General features: G+C 42.8%; 1 long non-coding RNA gene across 1 annotated transcript; it reads left to right on the top strand.

Moving 5' to 3' along the window:
- Positions 1-894: 894 nt before the first annotated feature.
- LOC144246661 (uncharacterized) lies at positions 895-4,154 on the top strand. The gene is made up of 3 exons (XR_013340328.1): positions 895-1,121; positions 2,825-2,924; positions 4,121-4,154. It is a non-coding gene; the product is annotated as an uncharacterized LOC144246661 (long non-coding RNA).
- Positions 4,155-6,000: the final 1,846 nt, after the last annotated feature.

Below are 6,000 nucleotides of genomic sequence, written 5' to 3'. Positions count from 1 at the left end.
TGTCCTTAATACGTCTACTATAAATCTCAGGAGCTTTTAAATTTCTTGTAAGTGTTCTCATTTTAGGTTTGGGCTTTTTCCTAAGAAAGCAGTTATCTGCTCAGTTAATAAGACACAATATCTTGTGAAGAAGCATCCTGTTCTCATGTGTCTAGGCTAGAAGAAGACTGGTTAGAGCTGAGGTAGTAAAAATACATGGAGTATTTTCTTCCTATTCATATATTTTCCTGTTTATTTGTAACTTCAAGGGTTTTTTTTCCTACTGTTTTAATTCCACCCATTTGTGAATTACTCTCTAAGGAGGAGAACAAACTAAATAACCTCCTGGTTAATAAAAATTACTACCTTCAGAATGACTAGGGCTCCTAACATCAGAGGGACATGGAGCTGCCGGAATGAGTCCAGAGGAGATTCTCAAAGGGAATGGAGCCAGGCTAGGAGAGCTGAGGGTGCTCACCTGGGGAGAAAAAGGCTCCAGGGAGAGCTCAGAGCCCCTTGCAGGGACTAAAGCGGCTCCAGGAGAGCTGGAGAGGAACTGGGGATAAGGCATGGAGGGACAGGACACAGGGAATGGCTTCCACTGCCAGAGAGCATGGATGGATGGGATACTGGGAAGGAATTGTCCCCTGTGAGGGTGGGCAGGCCCTGGCACAGGGTGCCCAGAGCAGCTGTGGCTGCCCCTGGATCCCTGGCAGTGTCCAAGGCCAGGTTAGATGGGGCTTGGAACAACCTGGGATGATAGAAGGTGTCCCTGCCCATGGCAGGGGATGGAATGGGGTGAGCTTTAAGGTCCTTCCCAAGCCAAACTACTCTGGGATTCTGTGACTATAAAACCATGCCCTGGTACAGTACAGGAATGCTCTGTTGTTGGCTCTGATGCAGCTCTTTGGTGACCAACTCATCCTGGTTGTGTTCTCTCTTTCCCATCAGTTACACTGTTGGATCAGTGCAAGAGAACAATGACCAGGTGTGGAAGTTCCAACGCTTTTTCCTGGTGCAGGAATACTGCAGTCGCCTGACCATCCCCTTCCCCTTTGTCATCTTTGCCTACATATTCATGGTGCTGAGGAAATGCTTCAAGTGCTGCTGTAACAAAGAAAGCAAAGAGCCATCCATTTGTTGTGAGTTGGATTTTTCCTTGTTGACCAAAAGTCATCTCTGCAGCAGGTGCATTGCAGTTCCTACGTGGCATCCTGTGCTTATTCCAGGCATTTTGTGCTGTGCTGGGAGATTTCCAAGGGCCATGTAGACCTCTGTCATGCAAATCCACTGTGCTGCTGGAAATCTCTTCAGTAAGATTCAAGTTTTCAAGTGATATTTATCCAGTGCTCTCTTATCTAAGCCATTTCCATGTAGAATTGCCTTGTGTGTGTAACTCATTAAGACTTCAGATTAATCCTAACTCTTTAGGGCTGCTTATGCTGTTTCTCAGCTTTGCAAGGTTGTGGGTTTGGCTTTTTTGTAATTCATTCTTCTTGCTAGGGAGTGACTGAAAGAGAACAAACAGTTTCCATGTAGCCAAACCACCTCAAAAATGTGACAAGTCAATGCTCAAGCTATTTCTCCTTTTTCTGTTGGGGGACACAGATAGGAATTGTTTTAACAAGCCTTCCCCCCTGCCTCTCCAGCAAATATGATGTTTTCTCAGCTGAGAGAGAATAAATTGAATTAATTGACAGGCTTTTTCCCATCCATCAGTAACCTGCCTGGTGCCCTGCAGCAGAAGCTGGATTTGTTACCAGTTTAGGAGGAAGGGCCTTCTTTGGCATATAAAATTGTTTAGCACTAAATCATTTTGGCTGTCTAAATTGCTGTGTGGATTTCTTGCTGGGGAAGCTGTTGGGTAGCAGAAATTCCTGCTCAAATGATGCACAGTTGATGTTGCAGCTCTGAAAGAATGGGAGAGTTAATTAGAGCCAGAAAATGGTTGTGGTTTTGCTGATGATAGGAACTGAGAACTGCAGAGGAAGCACACTGATGTATTGACTGTGGTAAAATCCTGCCTTCCCCTTTAACTCTTATGGAAATGGTTGGGATTTGAGTGCTTAGATGCTTGTTGGATTGTGGGGGAACAGCTGAGGGGTTTGTGAGGTCAGAGGAGCACTGGGTGGAAGAAAGGGACTTCATCCATTCACCAGCCTGGGGCTTCTTCTGTCTCAGTTTATTTTATTTTTTTATTTAAACCCCTGTGGTGTATTGTGTCCTTTTGGAACATGACAAAATGCTGAAGTATTACCCTGGAAGACTATGATGCCTCAAAGTGGGCTCCTCTGTATCAGCTCTTGAATTTACAGCACCATCATAAAATGCTTCTTAGAGAAGACAATTCTTCATCATTCTGGAGTGTTTCAGTTCAATCAAAAATCATATATCATGGTCCTTAGAAGTGTTACTCCTAATGATCCAATATGGGGTAATGTAGAAACAAATGGAAAGCTCAAACCCAGATGGGATCTTGCTAGAATATCCTGTACCTGTTGAAGCAGAGGCACCTGTGTTAACCAAGACTCAAAAAAAGTACAGAAAGACTTCTGGAGCTTGTAAGGTTGTGGGTTGGTTTTGTGTTTGCTTATTTGGTGGGTTTTGGGTTTTATGTTTGCTCGTATTTTGTGTTTTTAAGTGACTCTGGTTGCCAGGAGCATTCAGTGAAAGGCGTTAGTGTCACATCTGTGAGAGCTGAGTCACAGGTGGGCAGTGGGGCTGTGAGTGCTCAGGATGTGGAGAAGGGAATCATTAACCTCTGAATGCACACACTGACCCAGCCGCTTTGCACCTTGGCTTTCGAACACAAATTAAGTATTTTTCTTTCAAATACATTTCCCAGGCTCAAGAAATGAGGACAATGAAATCCTGGCATGGGAAGCTGTCATGAAGGAAAATTACCTTGTCAAAATCAATACAAAAGCAAATGATTCATCAGAAGAGTAAGCCTGCCTATCTTTGTCTTCATTCTCTTACTTTTCTCTTGAACATTTCTAGTGAAGGCACATTTTCAGCAGCTCTAGGTGTTTACAAACTAATGAGTAAGTAAATAAACTCAGCATAAATGTGCTTTTTATTTCTGAAGTGAAATGGTGCTTTTTTTTGTTTGCTGAAGAGAAGACAAAAAAAAAGTCTTCCCATGGTGTTTTGAGATCTTATCATGGGAAGCAGTGCCACAGCTGACTCTTGCTGTAGCATTAGTTTAGGCTGGATATTAGGAAAAAGTTCTTTATGGAAAGGGTTGTCCAGCCCTGGAACAGACTGCCCAAGGCAGTGGTGGCACCCCCATCTCGGCGTGGGGATTTAAAAGCTGTGTGGATATGGCACTTGGGGACCTGAGTTAGTGGTGGAATTGGTTGGACTTGATCTTTTCCAACTCAAATAATTCTATGATTTTACATTTAGCAGAGAATGTTTACTGTTGGACCTGGAATCTCAGACATTCCCACAGCAGTAATCCAAATGGAGATGTGTAATTAGTAGCATGAGTTGTGCAGACCTCTGAGGAGGGGAAGATGGTCTTTAGAATCATGGTATTTGAAACTTTGGAGACTTACGCTTGGATATTTCTTTGACTGCCAGCTCATGGAAACATTTGGGATCTGTCTCACTGTTTTCAGAGTAACAGTTTAAGAGGAAAAAAAAAAACAACAAAAACTGAAAGAAAGCAAGAAAACGGAACACTGCTAGAGAACAAAACCTGCTCTGTATAATTGCTTAATTTTGCTAACTTCTGGCAGCTTGAATATTTCTCTTAATCAGAGAGAGCTGATAGGAATGGACAAGAAAAACCAGACCCTTCCATATCTGTGGGCATCAACATTGCCATCCACAAATAAGTGTTTAGGTTAAGACTACCCAGAGACAAACAGCATTGCATAAGAAGCCAAACAAATACCAAAAACATTTCCTTGGTACTGGAAGCAAAAATGTCTTGAGAAGGAAAATGTAATAGCATCCTACTAATAGTAATTTGCATGTTAGTTAATTTACTTGTACTAAAAATGATGCCAGTCACGTGCAGCCCTGCCTCCCTGGGAGGATGGAGCACTGGGGGGAGTTGGGGTGTGGTAATTAGCCAAGTTTTCCTTGGTATCCAGACTGATCCCATTGCTTCATGTTCTCCTTCTGCTTCTAGGATAGTGCATCGATTCAGACAACTGGATGCAAAGGTACTTCTGTCCCAGATTGCTCCGGGAAATGTGATTCTCTCTGGTAAAGCAGGGGGTGTGCCATGGCAAGGAAAATGAGACTCCCAGAGTTGTGTGCAGTCTTTGTCACTGTCACCAGGACCCCATTTTAATTGGGCTTTTTTACTGTGCTCTTTTGATTCCATAGATAGGAGTGTGTAGGGCGTGTAGTGATTAGGACAGAAGGGAATGGTTTTGAACTGAGAGGAGGATTAGATGGGATAATGGGAAGAAATTCTTGGCTGTGAGTTTGGGCCCACCCTGGAACAGGGTACCCAGAGAAGCTGTGGCTGCCCCTGGATCCCTGGAAGTATCCAAAGCCAGGCTGGATGGGGTTGGAGCAGCCAAAAATGAGCTGTGAGATCCCTTCCAAGCCACAAGAGCTTTCTAATGTGCAGGGAAATGAAACAAAGACACTTGCTTAGCACTGGAGGAGTGTTTCTCAATATTCCTTGTGGGATGGACTAAAGCAGAAGTAATTTCCATCTTAAACTGCAACATTCCGCTGTCTAACAGGTCCATGAAACGCCAGTGGGAAGAAGGGGTGTCACACACTTGACATGTCCCCGTCCCAAAGGTGTCTGTCAAGTTTAGCTTCTGGTGGTGTTGGCATGGTGTAATTAAGCAATATAAGGCTACCCATATACCAGAGAGCACATTATGAGAATTGCCATACAAATAATTTTTTATGACTGTGATGTTGAAATGGGTATGTGTGTTCACAATGGTTATTTTCTGAGGCTTGACTGAATTATCTGTTTGGCCTCTGAAGTGGGGAGTGGCTTTGGTATGAAGCACAGACTTTTTGGGAAGCTCAGGTGAAAAGACCCACATATACTTCAGAGTATTTTTTTTTTGGTTACTGTCAAATAATTTAGATTGCAAAATAATAGCTTGCTTCCAGACTGAAGGGGAAGTGGTGAGTGAGTATGATGCTGCTCTTGAAACTGAAAGGAGATCTGCTAACCTTAATTCTCTCCTGAAAATAAATACCCATCTCTTGCTTTTCTCGTCTGGTAACTGCTGGTTAACTCGCTGAAATAGAGGCGTCAGGGCTTGCTGCATTAATTGCCCTGATGAACATTGTACTTGGTACTGTCCTCTCGAGCACTCTTGCATTTGGTGTAATACTTGCAGAGGCAATTACTTGTTACTTTCATTGCTCATTAGCATTGCATTCCTTCAGCTAGATGGACTTTACAAAAATAACCTCCTTTTTTTTTTTTTTTTTAAGCTCTCTGATTTGAAAGGCCTTCTGAAAGAGATTTCCAGTAAAATTAAATAAGTGGAACTGAAATTCAAGAGCAGCTACTGGAGCAGGGTAAGCCCTCTTTAAATCCATTGTCTGCCTTGAAAAAATTACCAGCATTTGTGGTGTTAAATTGGTGTGTCTTTGAAAGAAGAGCTAGTATTAATTGTTGATGGTTGTATTCATATTGTCTGATACTGGGGAAGAAACGAGACCCAACTTCTCTTCCTCATTTGTGTTTTTCTTTATGAAAAATACAGTTTTCTATCTGGGGTTTCTATCAATTTTTGGCACTGTTTAAGATACCTTGTTTTGCCACGTGCCTCTGAATAACTGTGACTAACCCAAGGTTATTTTAGTTGTCTTTTTGTTGGAGGGCCTCTAGAAATTGAGGAGCTGCTGTGCTGGATCCTTTACCCTTGGTATCTTTTAACTCTGAAGAGCAGGCAATCCAAATAGAAAAGACAGAAGTGAGGGCAGGAGTAAGGTTTATTTTTCCACTATCAAAGTGGGGCATTAGGCTGGATTGCTGTAGCCTTCCTGTGTCCTGTACAATAAGCTGCAGTGTGAGGAGCTGAC

Source organism: Lonchura striata, chromosome 8 (genome assembly GCF_046129695.1).
Source record: "Lonchura striata isolate bLonStr1 chromosome 8, bLonStr1.mat, whole genome shotgun sequence".
Lineage (NCBI taxonomy): Eukaryota > Metazoa > Chordata > Aves > Passeriformes > Estrildidae > Lonchura > Lonchura striata.
Note: the sequence above shows the minus strand (reverse complement) of the source record. Positions and strands in the feature narration are given on the sequence as shown.